The sequence below is a fragment of the Oncorhynchus mykiss genome, chromosome 28 (assembly GCF_057628025.1).
Source record: "Oncorhynchus mykiss isolate SJ-2025 chromosome 28, ASM5762802v1, whole genome shotgun sequence".
NCBI lineage: Eukaryota > Metazoa > Chordata > Actinopteri > Salmoniformes > Salmonidae > Oncorhynchus > Oncorhynchus mykiss.
In genome coordinates, this window is record NC_143049.1 from 22,468,522 (window position 1) to 22,490,562 (window position 22,041).

The following is a 22,041-nucleotide window of genomic DNA, read 5'->3' on the forward strand; positions in this document are numbered from 1 at the left end:
CACCTTTAGTTTGGGTGCATTTGTAAATGATTAGTCTTGGGGGGTAAGATAACAGACTTGGATGTAGTTTTCATGACAATAGACTGTATTGTCACAAATCCTTTTCATGCTCACAGACAACACTTTAAGGTCATGTTCATTTGGCACTCATTACCCCAAAGAAACACAACATTTGTTTACAAACTACAAATCACTCATTTCATATGATGGATTCCACATATCCCTTATAACAGAGCGTAAATCACATGTAGCAATGAGATTACACAGCAAACACAAAAATGGCAGCGCAAGTTGTGCTACAGAAGTGGTGTTCTTCTTTGTCCTAAAGAGATCCATATGTATGAAGTGGGAGGAATGCTACGTGCTGCCCACTTCACAGAGGAAAGAGGTGCAGCTGGTTGTCATCAATGACGGAAATCAGGATGAAGAGAACCCTCAACTACAGGCCCATGTGTCTACACACACAGCAACACCACACACGCAAAGGCAGACATAATTGTATATTCAATTATCACTAGACACTATGACCTGAGACCATATATCTCTATTATCCACAGTTTAAAGCCAGAGCTCACCACACACCTACTTCTGTATTTAAAATAGAACCTCTAGCTGAATAAAATAAACATCCTGAAAATCACCACTGCGTCATAATCTTCTTTTCAAAACACAACCTACTACATGGTTATTTGAGGGTTCGGCTGGGCAGAAAACAGGAGTTTCCTCCCTTCTCTGGGGTTATTTAAGGAAAACTCAAGTGTTTCCCCTCCTCTCCATGCAGTTCTGGGTGTGGTTTTGAAACTTCTGTGAATGATGTGTATGCCTTTGACTCAGTCCTTAACTGAAGGAGGGGAGGAGGAGCGTATTAGTTGGAGCACAGTTTGAGCTTGGGGTTGCATTGGAGCTAAGGAGCAACTTGTATGATCTGCTGTATTCTCTGTTTAAGCAATGGCTTTAGGATCATCACACTAAGGGCATATAAAGACAATGGGGCTTTAAATCAATCCCAAGTGAAAGCTGGCAGTACTTTTGTGTGAGTAAGACAGTGCTTTTCTTCAATCTTGACATTTCTAGTTTGTGTCTAATGTAGAAATTAATTCTTATAGCAACCGTCTAACTACGTAAAATAACTTCAAGATTTGTGTTGCAAATGGAAACTATGATCGTATGATATATGCTACAGTATATACTACTTTTCAGTGAGTACTTGGTGGACTTCTTGATCCTTCAGAGCGGTTTGGAGCTCCAGCATGTGTAATGTGCATTCGGTTCTCCCTTGTATTTCCTCTCTGGTCCCATACAGGGAATGAATGAAATGTTATCCGCTTTCAGTCGACTTTGTACTATTTTTACATGAATTAAGATAACCTTTTAGATAAACCTATGGTATAACTGATGTAGTACCATATAGGTTCTGAAAACACCTATTATATACTGTATATGACCTGTGGAGGGAAGAGATTCAATAGCAATACAGTGTTTTTCTTTAGACTTAGAAAGAATGCACATGTCAATCTGAAGATTAATGCTACATTGAATCAAAGCCAGAAACTTTAGGATTTGCCAGTCCCCAATTAATACCTCTACTTATTTTTTTTTATCCTCAATAGTTAGTTGAGTTATCAATAAAAATATTCCAAAAAGGAAAATACTTTTGTCACTATTCAACATGATGCTGTTGTTTCCCTGTGTACTTTGGACAAGATCGCACTTTTTGTATACTTCTAACAATGGCCTGGATATTCTATGGGACACATTTTGTTTCAATGTGTTGCAGATGTACTTGAAATGGGATCCACAACGACTATAGTTTATTTTGCTTTCTGATGGTTGCAATCAGGGAAGGAATTGTACCAACATATCTCTTTTAGTGCACCTCATTCAGAGGACCCCAATCCTTTTTGTATTGATGGCGGCATAGAAGTCTCATAGGAGGTCTATTTTCAGTACGTGTGCCAAAGCCCTTTTTTGTTGTAGCATGCATATGGCTTTAAATCAGACATTTTTGTAGCCACATCTAACAATGTTGCTAGAATCAATTAGATGTGTTTACGTGAATGTAAACCTCCCCTGCTTCGTTGCTTATATGGCTCTCCTAAAAAAATAATCAAATATGAGAGGAGGAAGGAGGGAGAAATTAACAACTAACACAGGCGTCAGAAGTTAGAAAGCTGTATAATGAATAAGAAAGACGGGCCATATGCCTTGCCTTCCATCTCTCTCTCTCTCTCTCTCTCTCTCTCTCTCTCTCTCTCTCTCTCTTCCCTTTCTCTCTGGGCTGGGTGTTGGTACTGAGGGAGGAAGTAAGCCGACTTTTCTACCTAACATCACTAAATGATTAGAACGACACCTTGATTCCCTGTGCAGACAGTTGCTGGCCAGTTGGCCATTATACTATAACAGGGTTCTGGGGTTCTTCAGCTAGCATTAAACATTTTACAGAGATTCTCCAGCAACAGTATTTCACTGGAAGAAAATACAACTAACCTACTGTACATACTCTTACTGACTGTAGAGATATATTTTTTAAAGATACTGTCCAGAATAAATGTCTTTATATATATATATATCACTACCAAAACAAATATTATATGGTCACAGTATATGGTTATATACTCACTGAGATCTGCTCTGAAATCTAACTTCATGTGTTATTAATATGTCTATGGAGATATATCTGAACCATAGAGAGTGAACACGGCCTGTACCAAACCATTATGTTGTCGGTATTATTTCCAACGAGTTCTTATTGACGGAAAGCCTTGAAATCTGGACTTCAACTGGGCTCATAATAACTTTTAACATTTCATTGTAAGAATCAGGAAATTACACAAATGATCAATATTGAAAATTAATTGATTGAAAAGGAACTGATTCTACAAAAAGCGTCATATTATGGCACAATGTGTAAATGTAATCATTCAATATCAGATTATTTTGAAAGAAAATCATTGATGGTCATGAGTAAATGGATATAAAACATAGCATATTGAACAGAATAAATACATGATAAAAAAAATGACATATCCTCTATCATATTTTTATTGAGATATTGCTTATTTATTATTTCTTTAATCCTAAATAGAAAGAGATAATATGTGTTTATGTAACTGCATGGTGTTACAGGTGGAATGTATGTACTTGACTAGCCATGTGTCACGGTTTAATATGGCCTAATGTATAAATCTGATCCTAGATTTCATTTTGGATGACAAATCTACAGAATAATCAGATCTTATACTGAGCTAATAACAAAAAGAAGTTATGAAATAGAAGCATATAGTATATTACAAACTATACATGTATAACTATATAGAATAAAGTTAACAATCACAGCACTGTCTAACCCTTACTCTTTACATCAAAGCTATGTTAGCTACCAAGGACACCATTCCATGCAATATTATGAAGTAAGCAATATACTGCAGAGATATTTTAGAAGGGAACGCCAAAGAGAGAGAGTGAGAGAGAGAATGAAAGGAGACAGATAAGAGAGGTCGGTAGAGAGATAAAAGTAGAGTAGGTGGACAAAGGGAAAGAAGAAAAGAAAGGTCAATTACTGGCGAGGAGCTAGCGTGAGAGGTTTTGTTCTCCAAATCTTGTTTACAGGAAGTCCACCAAGGTTCAACAGATGGGTGCATTCACAGAAATACATTTTATTGCATTTTTCCAAGCCTCAAAGTCTCCAAATTCTGCCTACCTTAATATGTGTGGGAAAACAGCGTTGTTGCTTCTACTTGTCTTAACGCATCTATTCGGAAAGTGATATATGTGGGTACTCATGACAGGTTCATTGCAATTTTTTTACATTTATTAATGACACAAAATGTGTATTTTCTATAGAGTTTAGTTTTCCTCTATTTTGTTTGGGCTGCCATGAAAGCTCAGTCATGTCATGCAACACCCAATTGGAAAAGCATGTACACACTTCATCTATTTTATTTCTCTCAAATCTTTTGCATTTTGACTACTTTCTTTGGCAGTGGTAGACTCTGTTTCGTTTACTTTGGCCTGAGCCTATTTTGATTCAAGTTTGTGTCCTCTAAGTGTTCACCTGAACATACTCACTGGGTCCATGTTGTGAAGTAAATAAAGTTCAGGGTTATTTTGCTTCCTGGGGTTAACGTTCTGTAAGACATTTAGTGACTGAAGAGATTTCCATGGAAGTAATTTGGCAAATGCTGCTAACCTCAACATAATTATGTTTTGTTTACTCCACACACAAATGTAAAACATCCTAGGGAGTTTGAAATAAATACCTTTGGGCTTGTTTTTAAAAAAAAATTCTGATGATTATGATGATGATCACTACACTGAGTAGACAGGGGTGTTATCTATGAGTGATTAGTGTACATCAAACAATTTATGGAATTATTAAAGGTTCACAGCAAAGATATGAAACCTATTGTTATTCTTAGATTTATTTTTCTTCTAATTTGGCACACAGAAACTAATGTAAAAAATATTTTACGTGTCCACTTAAACCCCGTAAATCCACTCCACAGTAGACTATCAACTTAAAACTTGTCATCGCAATAATTGACGTCCCTAAGATGAACCACACTGAATTTGCACACTTCACATATGTAATGCTAATGCTCAAAATTTTCTTCTCCTTATGAACCATACCTCAGATTCTCTCCACATCTTGTATTTAGACTCATGATTGCACAAGAAGGAAGATAGTTCCTACAGATAGAGTGCTTGCTTTGTTATCCAACTTACCAAAAGTATGTGGACACCTGCTCGTTGAATATCTTATTCCAAAATCATGGTCATTAATATGGAGTTGCTCCCCCTTTTCTGCTATAACAGCGTCCACACTTCTGGGAAGGCTTACAACTAGATTGCTGTGGGGACATGCTTCCATTCAGTCACAAGAGCATTGGGGAAGTAGGGCACTGATGTTGGGCGATTAACTCTAGTCCATTGTTGGCGTTCCAATTCATCCCAAAGGTGTTCGATGGGGTTGAGGTCAGGGCTCTATGCAGGCCAGTCAAGTTCTTCCACACGATCTCAACAAATGATTTCTGAATGGACCTTGCTATCAATACATTTAATGAAGCTCCCAACGAACAGTTATTGAGCTGACGTTGCTTCCAGTGGCAGTTTGGAACTCAGTAGTGAGTGTTGCAATCGAGGACAATTGATTTTTAGGCACTACAGCACTTGGCGGTTCCAGTCGGTGAGCTTGTGTGGCCTACCACTTTGCGGCTCAGCCATTGTTGCTCCTAGACGTTTCCACTTCACATGCATGTTCACGCCCTGATCTGTTTCACCTGTCTCTATGCTTGTCTCCCCCCTTCCAGGTGTCGCCTATCTTCCCCATTATCCCCTGTGTACTTCTACCCGTGTTTTCTGTTTGTCTGTTGCCCGTTCGCCTTGTTTGTCAAGCTTACCAGCGTTCGTCCTGTCAGCTCCTGTCTTTTCTCAGACTCTCTTTTTCTTGTCCTCCTGGTTTTTGACCCTTGCCTGTCCTGACCATTGTACCTTACCACCTTACCACTCTGCCTGACCCTGCCTGCCGTCCTGTATCTTTGCTCCTACTCTGGATTATCGACCCCTGCCTGCCTTGACCTGTCGTTTGCCTGCCCCTGTGGTTACAATAAACATTGTTACTTCACACAGTCTGCACTTGGGTCTTACCTTGATTCCTGATATTAACAACACTTACAGTTGACCGGGCAGCTCTAGCAGGGCAGAAATTTGATGAGCTGACATGTTAGAAAGGTGCCATCTTATGACGGTGGCACGTTAAAAGTCACTCAGCTCTTCAGTAAGGCCATTCTACTGCCAATGTTTGTCTATGGAGACTGCATGGCGATGTGCTCGATTTTATACACCTGTCAGAAACTCATTTGAAGGGGTGTCCTGCGAACCCCTTTCATTGCTGCATGCAGCTTTCATTTTTTATTTTTTTGAATACATAATAATTAGAACCATTGTTTTTGTATTGTTAAATCTTTATAACAAGGATGGTAATATGATCATATTGTTCTGACAACATCCACTTATGTTTTCTGTTGCAAGTTCTATCAAATGTTTTTGCTATTAACAGATTCTGAAGTTTCAGATGTTTTAGGTTTGATAAATGTACAAACAGGTATAACACTTGTGATTTGTATGAACATAAGGTTGATGAATAGCAATGTACTTTCTTTCTAGTTCCATTTACTCTCAGTAAAGAAGAAACAAAAAAACAAACAATTTTTACTGTTTTGCTCTGAATTATAATCATAATATTGTTGGGAACCTCGCAGTTCACTTTGAATGACAGGTATTTCCATGTTAACATAATTTCAAGTTATTGCTATCATGTTGATTTGAGTAGAAAACGTGAAATAGGTGCCATTTAGTATCTCCTATTTCTACTGAAGGTTTGTCTGCCATTTTAGTGGTCTAGTTGGGTGGTTGTAATCTAGCTGTAGGTGATTTTGGCCTGGCAGTCAGGACAGGTCCCTACACTCCCTAGTCGAGCCCGAGGCCTAGTGTTTGTGCCTCTTTGTTCTCTTGTCTCCAACTGAAGTTATCAGTGCTGTTGTTTGCCTACGTCATGGCTCCTCTGAGTGACCCACACCTACCCTGCCAAACAGCCAAAGGCCCACTCTGATCTGCTCACTCCCTATGTCCTGTCTGGACACAAAGTCAACTAGATCTGCAGCATCAGCCTAGGTCCTGGAACCCGCCCACACTTTCCCAATATGCAATGACTCCTTTGTCCGCTGCTGTGTTTCCTCTCCGGCAAGGACACAAATGGCTTCTGACTAAGGGCCAGACCAATCACGTGCTGTCCTGTCCTCTGGCCTGCCCCCAGAGTAGAGTAGTCGTCTAGACACAACAACTGAGACTGTGAAAATCATGGGCAATGAAGGAGAATGGTTCTAGCACTACTTAAAGACTAGGAGATGAACTCCATGATTGTCTGGCAGTCAGTAGCAGTAGGACTGTAATGCATGAGCAAATCTCAGTGTTGAGTATTGGATTCTAATGCTGGAAAGTGAGGTGCCAATGACTGGTCTCAAATGGAAGTGATTTAGCCTAGAGAGAGAGCTTCTGCAATTCTAGACATGTTTCAGACATCAATCTTAAAAGCGGGTACTATGGGGAAAGACATTTTTTTCATCCAACTTTCATCCAGGAATCTGAAAGCACTCTTAGCCGTAGCGTTCATTTCCCAGAAAGATGTGTCAGCAGACAATTTCCATTTTGATCTAGATAGCATTTCGTTTTCCGTGATTTAGAGAGACTGGCCAAGTACAAACTATCCCCGAACATCAGAGTACGACATCAGATGTTCCCAGAGTAGGTGAGTTGATTAAAGCAGACTAAAGCTTGTTAGCGTGTATGGGGAAGTTTGCACAGTATAAATGTAAGTGTTCTTCGTGAACTAATATATTATGAAGCGGTGTTCACAGCACAGGGCTGATCTTCATACAGACATTGGGGAGGGATCCGACCAAGGCCATTATCACAAGGCTTTGTGATCTGTCCATAGACTTAGAGCAGCGATACTCTCCAATTTTGTGGACAGGCTTATGACATCAAGTAAAATCTTCAAATGTTTTGACAATCGACTTTTAGAAGTTGAAATAAGTTATAATTGACTTGTGGTGAGAATAAACTTGCAATAAATAGGTCTCTGTATTATATATACACAGTTGAAGTTGGAAGTTTATATACACCTTAGCCAAATACATTTAAACTCAGTTTTTAACAATTCCTGACATTTAATCCTAGTAAAAAGTCCCTGTCTTAGGTCAGTTAGGATCACCACTTTCTTTGAAGAATGCGAAATGTCAGAATAATAGTAGAGAGAATGATTTATTTCAGCTTTAATTTCTTTCATCACATTCCCAGTGGGTCAGAAGTTTACATACACTCATTTAGTATTTGGTAGAATTGCCTTTATATTGTTTAACTTGGGTCAAATGTATTGGTTAGCCTTCCACAAGCTTCCCACAATAAGTTGGGTGAATTTTGGCCCATTCCTCCTGACGGAGCTGGTGTAACGGAGTCAGGTTTGTAGGCCTACTTGCTCGCACACGCTTTTTCAGTTCTGCCCACAAATTTTGAGGTCAGGGCTTTGGGATGGCCACTCCAATACCTTGACTTTGTTAACCTTAAGCCATTTCGCCACAACTTTGGAAGTATGCTTGGGGTCATTGTCCATTTGGAAGACCAATTTGCGACCAAGCTTTAACTTCCTGATTGATGTCTTGAGAATTTGCTTCAATATATCCACAGAATTTTCCATCCTCATTACGTCATCTATTTTGTGAAGTGCACCAGGCCCTCCTGCAGTAAAGCACCCCCACAACAGCACCCCCGTGCTTCAAGGTTGGGAGGGTGTTCTTCGGCTTGCAAGCCTCCCCCTTTTCCCTCCAAACATAACTATGGTCATTATGGCCAAACAGTTATATTTTTGTTTCATCAGACCAGAGGACATTTCTCCAAAAAGTACGATCTTCATCCCCATGTACAGTTGCAAACCGTAGTCAGTTTTTTTATGCCGGTTTTGGAGCAGTGGCTTCTTCCTTGCTGAGCGGCATTTCAGGTTATGTTGATATAGAACTTGTTTTACTGTTGATATATATACTTTTGTACCTGTTTCCACCAGCATCTTCACAAGGTCCTTTGCTGTTGTTCTGGGATTGATTTTCACTTTTCACACCAAAGTACGCTCATCTCTAGGAGACAGAATGTGTCTCCTTCCTGAGCGGTATGATGGCTGCGTGGTCCCATGGTGTTTATACTTGCGTCCTATTGTTTTTACAGATGAACGTGGTACCTTCAGGCGTTTGGAAATTGCTCCCAAGGATGAACCAGACTTGTGGAGGTCTACAATTTTCTGAGGTGTTGGCTGATTTCTTTAGATTTTTTTTAATGTCAAGCAAAGAGGCACTGAGTTTGAAGGTAGGCCTTGAAATACATCCACAGGTACACCTCCAATTGACTCAAATTATGTCAATAAGCCTAGCAGAAGCTTCTAAAGCCATGACATCATTTTCTGGAATTTTCCAAGCTGTTTAAAGGCACAGTCAACTTAGTGTATGTAAACTTCTGACCCACTGGAATTGTGATACAGTGAATTATAAGTGAAATAATCTGTAAACAATTGTTGGAAAAATTACTTGTGTCATGCACAAAGTAGATGTCCTAACCGACTTGCCAAAATTATAGTTTGTTAACAAGAAATTTGTGGAGTGGTTGAAAAACGAGTTATTGACTCCAACCGAAGTGTATGTAAACTTCCGACTTCAACTGTATTTTTTGGGGTGAAAATGTCTGAACATAACAGCTCACACATATCAAAGTCGTTAAATTGAAAATCTGTTCTTTCTTACTCAGCCCCCCCCCCCCCCCCCCCCTCCATCCCCTCCCAGTTTGAGATGGTCACTGCTGTTAGCCTATATAAAGTCAATCCACCACAAAGTTCAAATGAAAACATTTTCCATTTCACCCATTATTAGCCCCGGGGGCGGTCAGTCAGTGACGACCACTGAAGTGTGAAAAGCCGAGAGCAGCGGAAAGAGATAACCACACGCTGTAAACGATACAGGAAGATTAGTGTTTATTCTGGATTGGACAGTCGTATTTCCTGTTCAAGAAATCACTGTGATGGAATAAATATTTTCAGAGGCCATTTTTTGCCCTTTGATTATATTTTTGGACTGCTTGTCCACTGTTAGGGAGGAGATGTCCCCTGCTTCTGAGCTGTGTGAGAAGTAGGGCAAACCTTTAGTCTCAGTCCATCAGAAATAGCCACTGCTGCTCTCTCTGTATCACGAGGTCCATGTAGATGACTATAGCCCCTGTAATTCTATCTGTCTGAGTATTTTATACTCATCTAGGTTATTATGTGTATATTCTGTGGCAAAGTGAGGAATTGAGTTAGTTGTGAGAAAATGTAGTAGATATTGTGATTCTCTATTCAATCACATGTATTTATACAGCCCTTTTTACATCAGCTGATGTCACAGGTGTAGAACTATGGTGGCCAGTCCTCTTATGGCTGTGCAGATTATAAGAGTACATGATAAAACCAGATCATTCTTCAATATGTTCAAAGATTACGAAAAGGGTCAAATAATAATCAGTGGTGGTAGAGGGTGCAACAGGTCATCACCTCAGGAGGAAATGGGACTGTGTTTTCCATATATAAATAGAATGGTTGTCCATGCACAGCACTAGTACTCATCTGTGTATGTTATTTGTCCTTCTGCAAATGTCCACAATCATTTTTCCACCTGGAGAGATAGGTGAAGTCGATGTCTATAGACATCAATTATGGATAGGCTCTGTTGCACAACAACAACAACACCCTACATATATTGCAGTTACTGATACTTTGTTTAATCTACTGAGTCTTATAGGTCTCACTGGGACAAATGTGTAATGATTGAAGGACGGCTAATTATTCTCTTTTTCTCCCTTTATTTTTTCATTAATATTTGTATCTCTGGATGAATTATTCTCTTTCACTGTCTTTACAGTAATGATCTCAGAGTTTTAGAAGACTTCCAACATACACAGCATCCTAAAGGTGAGTATATTTCAACGTGTAGTGAGCTGGACAATAACTTTTAAACGTTGATGTGGTTGATTCCGTAATGACGTGCTAGGTAGTATCTAATATAAGTACTTCCACTGCGTGGCAGTGAGTAGCTATTGCATGTAAGGTCATTTAAATGTATGTAGTGCAGTGAGGACCACAATGGAAACAAGTCTTTTGACTTTTTGTGTATATAATCCTCTGAAATGTTGGTACATGTATTTGCGCCTGGTGTGGCCTCTTTATGTATTTTTAAATAAAAACATCATGTGACACACATACATCTAAATGACATAATCATTCATTTGACATCATTTGTACTGTATGTATGACTGTGAATATGCAAAATAAGTGAATTAACGGTACTGGTCATATGGTTATCAGAAAGCATGTGGACAGAATAACTACATCCAGTCCAGTGCGAGGTTCTAAACAGGCATGGAGTGTGTGTTTGATCAGGTGCATCAGTGAATGTGAGCCCCCCTCCTACAGGACTGTTCCTCTGTCTGCTATCTGCCTGTCTCTATGTCAGTCTGTCTGTCTTTCCATCAGCCTATCTGCCTGTCTCTCTCTCTCCCTTTTCCTCCCTATTTCTCTCCCCCTCTCTCTTTTTCTCCATCCTACATGGGGCAGCCAGTGGGATTCCTGGCAGAGTGATTTGGTATTGTGTCATAAAATCACATTGCCAGGGATTTCCAACCAGCTGCGTGCCACCCACTTCAACATCATCCCCATCCAGGAGCCTGTTGTCTTCCTCAACCTTTGTCCACCGTCTCCAAGCTACATTTTCTGTCAGAAGCTCACCCGGGATGAGGATCATCACACTACTGAGGCCAATGACTCTCATGGTCAGGATGTACTGTCGATAACGGCCTCTTACTTTCCTCAGCATTTTAATAATGCCACAGACAAGCATTATTTTCTACAAATGTGAAATGTTCCATAACATCTAATTGTGGTTTGCCAGTCCCTTGCTCAGTCTCAACACCCCGCTCAGAATTGGTAAATACACTCTAGAACTTTATTCAGGCGGGGATAAACCAACAAAGATATTGTCCATAAGCCATCGTCACCAAATATCTCCACAAGTGAATGTAACTCAATGGTGATCCATATCTGAAAACTTGTACTTTTTTAGAATAAGAAGAAGAAAAAACGCCAAATGGAAAAATGGATACACAAGAGAAATGGAGGACATCTGGATCTAGTGATACAGGATTCAGAGTTTCCTGAGGTGCAGGACTTAGCCAGCTTTGTGAACAGATCTGTGAAAGCCCATGTTCACAGTGGCTAAGTTCCGCTCCTCAGAGGCCATCTCTCATCAGCAGTGAAGTAAAACCCTGGACATGATGGAGGGGCGAGCAAACACTGTGGGGAGGGGAGGGGAGGGGGCAGGCCAGGGTCTCATACAGGAAGGAAACACAGGAAATGTCCCATTGGGAAAACCAGTAACAATCTAATTGTCCCATTGGGAAAACCAGTAACAGTCTAATTGTGGACCATGCTCCCATTTTCAATCAGGTTGGTCAAGTCGAGGGGCAAAGCCGTTCTAAATAGCTCTGGAATTTAGAGTGATAAACACTCTTTATCATGCAGTGTCTTGGTTGTGTTTTGAAGTGGTTTATTTTTCAGCACAGCCTATTTATCCCAGCATGTGCAATTTATTTGTAACTTCTAAGAAAATTAAATATGTCATTGCGTTATTATTTTTTGCAGTAATACCTGCCCAGTGCTTGTGTGATTTTGAGACTCATTATTAACTACACATGTTGTATAAATAATCTACTGTGACATTGCGGATGTAAGCATTATAATCATGACGACTGCTTGTTGGAATGACTATTCCACCAGATCACACATGGACTCAGCTGTATGTATGTATATGGACAAAGGAACTGTCCATAAAAACTCCCCTCACCTTGTAGGTGTGCCTCCCTGTGGTGAAAATGGAGCATTGTGAGTTACGGGGCTCAACCTCCTGTGCCTACTGAGCTGATAACAGTTTGATATAATGAGCACTGGCTCAGTTCAGCAGAAACCGGAGTTATGCCTATTAACAAAATTAAACATCAACATAATGCATTTACATAATAATGATAATCAACCAACAGAAAGCAATCAGCAATCAAGGCAGAGAGAAGAAGTTGGTTCACCCCAGTCATCCACTAGATGACCCGAGACCATGGAGGAATACTGCTCCTGTCATTTGTCCTCTAAATAGATTACAGGAGCAGAGTTTTTCCAGATGTATTTTCTACTGGAGCGTCTAGTTTTCTACATCTTGACTTCTACGTCTACTTAATGTGCAATGTTTTTTTCTCTGTGTAAGAAAGGCCCAATAAAACAACCTGTCTATGCACTAAGATAAGATTGTATGGTTCCAAAAATAAACTAGTATACATCAAAACTTTGCCTCCCCCTCTTTTTGCTTCTCAAAAGGTTATCATAAGGCCTCTAAAAGAATCATAATCGGAAATTAAGTGGAGGCATATGCCAACTATCTGTCTTATTTAAGATGGTGTTTGATGACATTAGTGCTCCTTTTTAATCCAACGGCATGCTATACTCTTAGAAAAAAAAGGTTAGGAGAACCCTTTTTTATTCCAGTCAGAACCCTTTTTGGTTTCAGGTAAAACACTTTTGGGTTCCATGTAGAACTCTCTGTGGAAAGGGTTCTAAATGGAACCCAAAGGGGTTCTACCTGGAACCAAAAAGGGTTATTCAAAGGGTTCTCCTATGGGGACAGCTGAAGAACCCTTTTAGGTTCTAGAAAGCACATGTTTTCTAAGAGTGTACGGACAGACGGAGTGCACTGCTGTCTGACTCATAATCTGTCGGCACAACGTGGTCTCAGAGTATTATTCTGTACGTAAATAAGAGACACTCCATTTAGTATGATATGTTTCGTATGGTATGTATTAATCCACCATCCATTTAGTATGATATGTTTCGTATGGTATGTATTAATCCACCATCCATTTAGTATGATATGTTTCGTATGGTATGTATTAATCCACCATCCATTTAGTATGATATGTTTCGTATGGTATGTATTAATCCACCATCCATTTCGTATGATATGTTACAAATCGCAATTTGTACATTATGTTACGAATTTTGCAAAACATACAATATGTTAAGAATTTGCAAAACGTATGATATGCTACAAATTCCAATTTGTTGTGGCTAAAGTTAGCTAGGTAGCTATGTGGCTAACGCTAACGTTAACTAGCTCTAGGGGTTAGGGTTAGGAGTTAAGGTTAGGGTTAAGGTTAGGAGTTAGGTTAAAAGGTTAAGGTTAGGTAAGGATTAGCTAAAAGGGTTAAGGTTAGGGTTAGGGGAAGGGTTAGCTAACAAGCTCAGTAGTTGCAAAGTAGCTAATTAGCTAAAATGATGCGATTCTAAAATGCAACCTTTGGGTTGCTACACATTCGCGTTATACACCCCACTCCCCCAACCCTTTTGCTTTTGCCTTAAGTAGCCTTCTATCTTATGTAACCATACCAAACATAACATATCATACTAATTTGAGTGTCTCGGATTTACGTTTACTATGCTACGTCTAGTCTGAGACAAGTCTGGTCGGCGTCATGAGGCCTTAGATTCATCACAGCTGTCTTAACCTCCACACAGTTACATAATGTCAGTTATGAGGCTGCCGGGCGGGCTGCGTGCGACTGGATCATATTTTCCTCATCTTCTCCTCATGCTCTGAGAAAAACTAGGGATTGTTGCCTCTTTGTTGTCATGATATGCAAGATTGGAGCCAATTTTCTGTCTTCAAGTAGAGTAAAAAAAAAAACAAGTACTGTACACATACAGTACATACTGTATGGCCGCTCCATGATAGCAATTCATATAGATTGCTGTGACAAGACTCTGAACCATGTCAAATTCAAAGCTATACCTCATGTCCGATACATGATAGATTTGATAGACATGGTATTACAGTAGGGGAGAAGACAGATCATGATGAACCACTAATAAATATGTCATAGTTGGACCTCAGAAGGCAACCGTGCCAAAAGTGAAGGGCTTATCTGTGATTTACAATGACCTAATAACCCGTCTACCTGGACATATTGACATGTAGCATTTCACTTTGCTTGACACAACGCCTACGGGTGAACTTTCTGAAGGAGCCTTCATGAACAATTATACCCTTTCTCATTTACTGTAGATGTATGGTCGTGTGAGAGGAAAAGTGAAACAGAGGAAGTACTGACATTGGCTTTTTAAAAACTTTTGGGGGGCATTGGAGAAATACTGATGATCATACTGATAGATTGCGTATGTCTTTAGTTCAGTAGTTATTTTCTAGGCTATACGTGTGCTAGGACAGATTTAATTATCAGACTCACCGGTCGCCACAGAGCATCAGTGACATCACTTCGGCAGAATGATCTTCATTTTTCACAGGGGCCTCAATGTCTAGTCAATATTCTGTACCTGTATTAGAAATGAAATGCATTCAATTTAAAGTGATTGATGCTGTTTACAGCAAACTGTGTCTAAAATGCAAAGCTTAAAAGGACAAAGAAATTGTAAATAGGGATATAAATCATTGCCATAACGTGGAAATCCTTTTTCTGTGTGCATGTTAGACTAAACATTGTTTTGACCTGTGTGACTATGCTCTGACCCAAATCAGTATGGCTCTATCCTGTTTATGTCAGGTTACGATGTAGGGATAAAGTATTCTCTATACAGTAATTAATGTGTAATTACTGTGTCAGATATTTTTCTGTGTGAATACCTGTGGCAGGTAGGCACACATCTTACCATTAGCTTGCTATTAGTTTTACTGTTTCACATGATCTCACATCAGATTTCCATAGACCTAGCATCTGTCACAGGCTTTCACCTAGGCATCCGAGACTAAAATAGACCAGACGTTTTGAAATGTAGCTTGTATAACAGTATTTTGCACATTTACATCGAAATGAAGGTAATGTATAATTAAGCAATAAGGCCCATGGGGGTGTGATATATGGCCAGTATACCATGGCTAAGAGCTGCTCTTAGGCACGATGCAATGCGGTGTGCCTGGATACAGGCCTTAGCCGTGGTATATTGGCCATATACCACAAAATCCTGAGGTGCCTTATTGCTATTATAAACTGGTTACCAACGTTATTAGAGCAGTAAAAGTACATGTTTTGTCATACGCGTGGTCTATGGTCTGATACAACACTGCTGTCAGACAATCAGCATTCAGGGTTTTAACCACCCAGTTTATAAATGATAATATAACCATGTTCTGAATGTACTTTAATATCTCTCTATTTCTAATAGACATCCTCACTCACTAGGCAACCACATCCAGTCTGATTTTAAAGTGCCTTTAAAAAGGCTGTTGCGTAATCTTTAAAAGCCAGACATTTCAGCTTTTAATTTCAGATTAATTCAAAAAAGTATTGTTTTATTCCTTTAAGTCTGTGAAATAGTGTCCAACAGTCCATGAGTCATGAAATGTGTACAAGAAAGAGATGTGTATAAGAGAGAGTGGTTGGGGGAACATTGTCTCATGTGTCTTCCAAACGGATCTGTATGTAACAGTATAGACTTTACGTCCGTCCCCTCGCCCCGACCTGGGCGCGAACCAGGGATGCGCTGCACATATCAACGGTCACCCTCGAAGCATCGTTACCCATCGCTCCACAAAAGCCGTGGCCCTTGCAGAGCAAGGGGAACCACTACTTCAAGGTCTCAGAGCGAGTGACGTCACCGATTGAAACGCTACCAGCGCGCACCACCGCTAACTAGCTAGCCATTTCGTATCGGCTACATGTACATAAGCATGATCCTGCAATTTTCATTGCCTCTAATGCCCTCTTTTTGTGGCGAGATATCTGCCTCAAGCTTTACGTGTAAAGACATAGTTCAATATTTTGTTTATGCAAATATTTAGCCTAAGATAAATTAAGGTTGGATAAAACTGACAGCTAAAATTATGGGGATACGATTTCTCTTGCTTTTTAGCAAGTGTACTTCCCCTTTCTGGAGTCTTATCATTCTCCTCAAGGATATTGTGTTTTGTTGATATTCTTAACCATCGACTGAAATTGATTCCAGTGCTTCAAAAATCTGCGGGCCTAAGTCAATTAAGAACTTACACTTTGTCAGAACATGGTATGCTTCAGTGAGTTGGCCCAACTAATCACTTAAGCCTTCATAACATTATAGAAGGAGTTTTTGGCAGCTGCATAGGCCTGGTGCCCATTTAGACACATAACCTCTTTTGATCTATCATAAGACAGAACTGTAATGAAAGAACAAGTGTCGTATTTCTTGGTCACAAAAGTGCACTAAAATGAGATTAAGATTCATGACATCACTGGTTCTGCATGGGCAATCAAAAATATTCCACTTCTTGTATGTACTTATGTCAATGAAAGGAGCCTGAGCAGAACCCCTTGTGTTTCTACTGTCTTGTGTGAAAATGCTTTTTCTTAGCATCATTTTGGCATAGCGTGCTGGGACTAAACCCATTATAAGACACAGCAGTGAGTCCTCAGAACAAATGAGCTGTTCATGTTCGCAGGGTTTTGTACGGTTTATTCACACCTCTTTGGGCATTAGGGTGACTCATCGTCTGCGTTGCAAATGGCACCCTATTACTTATGTAGTGCACTACTTTTTAACTTGAGACCTATGGGCCCTGGGCAAAAGTAGCGCACTACATAGTGAATAGGGTGGTATTTGCAACGCAACCATTCTCTCTCAGTTTAGGCTCTACCCAAGAAAACATACTCCCTCCTCAGCAGGAGTGGTGAAGCATCAACCCCTGAGAAATGATGTTGCACAACACTTGTTACACCTATAGCATGACATTTATTTATTTATTAATACATTTTTTTAACCTTTATTTAAATAACTAAGTCAGTTAAGAATAAATTCTTATTTACAATGACGGCCTACCCCGGCCAACCCTAACCCAGACATTGCTGGGCCAATTGTGCGCCGCCCTATGGGGCTCCCAATCAAGGCCAGCCTGGAATCGAACCAAGGTCTGAAGTGTCGTAGACCGCTGCGCCACTCGGGAGACGTTACCTCACAGAATACAACACTTCCTTATTCACCACTTTTTTCTACAAACAACAATATTCATGTTTTAGTAGTCATTCATGTGTCTGTCATTCTTCTAAAGATAGAATTGAATCGATTTTCCAGTTAACTTGAAGTACTAGTAGACTAGAGGAAGTGAAGTGGTCATACACTATACTAACTAGCTTGAATATTTCAAAGTGACATTTCAATGGGTGTGGTCATTTCTCTAGATATCCTCTATACCTGGACTATACGCCTGAATCAGTAAGAGAGTGACTCACACACACACGCACACACACATGCACACACACACACCCTGCCAAGGCCAACGTAGATGCCTACTCCAAATGGCATGACGGGAACAACAGATCTTGGCTGTGACCACACTTTACTGCTGTTACTTAGGCTTTCTTTCCATGACTGCACTGACGTCCTGGCACATCATCTCAGACTGTGCTCACACACAACCCACAGCCATCATAGCATCCCAAATGAAAAACACTACATCTTATGCATGGACTGTTTCTGACTGACTTACTAGAGCGAGTGAGGGTGTGTGTGTGTGTGTGTGTGTGTGTGCCTATGTGCATGTCTTTCTGCATGCATGTGTGTGTGTTAGTGCCGATTAAATGTTTTCAGACTGCAGTGAAAGAAGTAGACTTTTTGATGTTGCTTCATAATCAGGGACTCTAAATCTTGCTAGAAAAAACAGCAAAGGTGGTGGCAGAGGGGGGATTTTAGTAACATAATCTTCTCTTGGATCTTTAGAAAGATATTGTGCTAGACAAAGAAGAGTTAGAAACTTTTTTTATTTTTAAAAAAATGTTACCCCTTTTTTTACCCCAATTTCGTGGTATCCAATTGTTGTAGTAGCTACTATCTTGTCTCATCGCTACAACTCCCGTACGGGCTCGGGAGAGACAAAGGTTGAAAGTAATGCGTCCTCCGATACACAACCCAACCAAGCCGCACTGCTTCTTAACACAGCACGCATCCAACCCGGAAACCAGCCGCACCAATGCGCCGGAGGAAACACCATGCACCTGGCCACCTTGGTTAGCGCACACTGCGCCCAGCCCGCCACAGGAGTCGCTGGTGCGCGATGAGACAAGGACACCCCTACCGACCAAGCCCTCCCTAACCCGGGCGACGCTAGGCCAATTGTGCGTCGCCCCACGGACCTCCCGGTCGCGGCCGGGAGAGCGACAGAGCCTCCCTCAAAGTCAACAAAACGAAGGAGCTGATCATGGACTACAGGAGACAGCAGAGAGAGCCCGCCCCCATCCACATTGACGGGGCCACAGTGGAGAGGGTCAAAAGCTTCAAGTTCCTCAGCGTGCACATCACTGACGACCTGAAATGGTCCCTTCACACAGGACTCAACCACAGGAGGTTGAAGAAATTTGCCTTGGCCCATAAGACCTTCACAAACTTCTACAGATGCACCACTGAGAGCATCCTGTCGTGCTGTATCACCACCTGGTATGGCCATGGCACCGTTCGCAACTGCAGGTCTCTCCAGAGGGTGGTGCGTTCAGCCCAATGCATCATCAGGGGCACACTGCCTGCCCTCCAGGACATCTACAGCACCCGGTGTCACAGGAAGGCCAAGAAGATCATCAAGGACCTCAGCCACCCGAGCCACAACCTGTTCACCCAGCTACCATCCAGAAGGAGGAGACAGTACAAAGTACAGGTGCATCAAAGCTGGGATCAGCTTTTATCTCAAGAAGTTAAACAATGACCACTAGCCAGTCGCCGCCCAGTACCCTACCCTGAACCTTAGTCAGTGTTAGTAGCCGGCCACCATGCAGTACTCTACCCTGCACCTTAGAGACTACTTTGCCCTATATACATAGTCATTGAACACTGGTAACTTTAATAATGTTTACATTCTGTTTACCCACTTTATATGTTTATACTGTAACTACTGCTGTACAAACTTTTCAATTAATATACTGTCCATGCTGTCTACACACACCATTATACATACAGTCAAAAATGTTGTCACACCTACTCATTCCAGGGTTTTTCTTTATTTGTACTATTTACTACATTGTAGAATAATAGTGAAGACATCAACACTATGAAATAACACATATGGAATCATGTAGTAACCAAAAAAGTGGTAGACAAATCTAAATATATTTTATATTTGAGATTCTTCAAAGTAGCCACCCTTTGCCTTGATGACAGCTTTGCACACTCTTGGCATTCTCTCAACCAGATTCCTGAGGTAGCCACCTGGAATGCATTTCAATTAACAGGTGTGCCTTGTTAAAAGTTCATTTGTGGAATTTCTTTCCTTCTTAATGCGTTTGAGCCAATCAGTTGTGTTGTGACAAGGTAGGGGTGGTATGCAGAAGACAGCTCTGCTTGGTAGAAAGACCAAGTCCATATTATGGCAAGAACAGCTCAAATAAGCAAAGAGAAACGACAGTTCATCATTACTTTAAGACATGAATGTCAGTCAAAATGGAACATTTCAAGAACTTTGAAGGTTTCTTCAAGTGCAGTCGCAAAAACCGCTATGATGAAACTGGCTCTCATGAGGACCGCCACAGGAAAAAAAGACCCAGTTACCTCTGCTGTACCTCTGTTCATTAGAGTTACCAGCCTCAGAAATTACAGCCCAAATAAATGCTTCACAGAGTTCAAATAACTGGCATGTCTCAAAATCAACTGTTCAGAAGAGACTATGTGAATCAGGCTTTCATGGTTGAATTGCTGCAAAGAAACCACTACTAAAGGACACCAATAATAAGAAGAGACTTGCTTGGGCAAAGAAACATGAGCAATAGACATAAGATCAGTGGAAATTGGATGATCTTTGCATGTGTGGTTCCCACCGTGAAGCATGGAGGAGGAGGTGTGATGGTGCTTTGCTGGTGACACTGTCAGTGATTTATTTAGAATTCAAGGCACACTTAACCAGCATGGCTACCACAGCATTCTGCAGTGATACGCCATCCCATCTGGTTTGCACTTAGTGGGATAATCATTTATTTTTCAACAGGACAATGACCCCAAACACACCTCCAGGCTGTGTAAGGGCTATTTGACCAAGAAAGAGAGTGATGGAGAGCTGCATCAGATGACCTGGCCTCCACAATCACCCAACCTCGACCCAGTTGGAATGGTTTGGGATGAGTTGGACTGCAGAGTGAAGGAAAAGCAGGAATGTGCTCAGCATCTGTGGGAACTTCTTCGAGACTGTTGGAAAAGCATTCCATGTGAAGCTGGTTGAGAGAATGCCAAGAGTGTGCAAAGCTGTCATATATTCCTACTTCGAGGAATATAAAATATATTTGGATTTGTTTAACACTTTTTTGGTTACTATATGATTCCATGTGTGTTATTTCATAGTTTTGATGTCTTCACTATTATTCTACAATGAAGAAAGTGGTAAAAATTAAGAAAAACCCTGGAATGACTAAGTGTATCCACACTTTTGACTGTACTGTATACATACAGTATATATATATATATAGCAAACAAAAATGTAAAAAATATAAATGCAACATATTCCAGACTCTGACATTACTGGTTCTGATATTTCTTAATTTTAACTTTTGGATTATGTGTCTATTGTTTTATATTGTTAGCCACCACATGTCTATTCTGGCCAGGCTATGTTGTGATTGAGTCTAATCCACCTATAATCTAGACTCATTAGGTTTTCATCCATTAGTTGAACTCAGGGAAATATGTTTTCATGGTCTGTAACCTTGCCAATCTGTATTAGCCTATCAATTGAAACACTTTTTAGGCCTAATGCGAAACTGAATGACTCATTTAGCATTTTCAAAGCCCCCTACAAATGAAAGAACAAACTGTTAGTTTTTTACCAAATTGTCCAATGATTGTATTTTCGCACAAGCTGGGTTAAATGGCATATAAAGTAACTATTGCTCTTCCCGTAAAATGGTGTCACTTATCCTCCATCCACACAAATCAAGTTAATGATGTCCTCAGGCTGGTCCCAGGAACATCTTGGGGGGCAGGCTGGGCATCGAAAGAAATGATGGAAGGTATCAAGCTCAAATCATTGATTACACTAAATAACATAATGAGTCACAGTAACAAATTGTTGAATTTGATTTGAGAGTCATAATATATTAGGGTGACCACATTTAAAATACCAACATGCAGAACAACAGGATGTTATTGTGGGACATTCGCTGGACAGTTTAGTCAATATTAATACAAGTATTTGGCAGTTTTGGGCAGATTATACTTTTTGTGGACTATTCAGCTAACCATCCTAAAATCTCATTCGATATATAACTTATAATATAACTTTCCTAAACGAGCACAATGCACCATTGTGAGATGTGGCGGATAACAATGTATACATTCATTGGTCATTTCAGAGGTTAAAAAAAACATGCCATGTAGCTGGCCGGCAGCTCGATGTTCCAAGGTGGTAGCTAGCTACT

At 40.4% G+C, this 22,041-nt stretch overlaps 1 long non-coding RNA gene across 1 annotated transcript; it reads left to right on the top strand.

Annotated features, from left to right (window-relative positions):
• Nucleotides 1-681: 681 nt before the first annotated feature.
• LOC149970799 (uncharacterized) lies at nt 682-12,959 on the top strand. Its single transcript, XR_016493049.1, has 2 exons — nt 682-1,033; nt 10,494-12,959. It is a non-coding gene; the product is annotated as an uncharacterized LOC149970799 (long non-coding RNA).
• Nucleotides 12,960-22,041: the final 9,082 nt, after the last annotated feature.